This window comes from Idiotropiscis lumnitzeri, unplaced genomic scaffold (assembly GCF_059441095.1).
Source record: "Idiotropiscis lumnitzeri isolate Australia: NSW breed Sydney's pygmy pipehorse unplaced genomic scaffold, RoL_Ilum_1.0 HiC_scaffold_241, whole genome shotgun sequence".
Lineage (NCBI taxonomy): Eukaryota > Metazoa > Chordata > Actinopteri > Syngnathiformes > Syngnathidae > Idiotropiscis > Idiotropiscis lumnitzeri.
In genome coordinates this window covers 137141-137500 of record NW_028283779.1, presented here as the reverse complement: position 1 = coordinate 137500, position 360 = coordinate 137141, and positions in this window count along the sequence as shown.

Genomic DNA, 360 nt, shown 5'->3' with positions numbered 1-360 from the left:
CGGGCGCGGGGACCGGGCGGCGCCCGCGGGAGACGGCCTCCCGCGGGGTTACCCCCGGCGGCACCCCAGCCTCCCTCGTTTCTTTCATATTTATTTCGGACGTGGGCTACCGAAATTTCCGTTACGATTCAGCCCCCGTGCGCGGTGAGGAAGTCGGCTGGGCCTCGGTATGTACTCGGTCCGTAGAGGCCGCGTTACCGCGTGGCGGTCAGTCGCGGGAGGGAGCCGGAGCCGCCCGCACGCCCGCGACCGCAACACGCACTCGGAGGCGGCGTCTTCTGACAGACGCCGGTAGGGTTTGAGAAACATGCTTTTTCGGAAAGGACCCGCTCGGCTGATGCGGGCCTGGGCTCCCGCGCC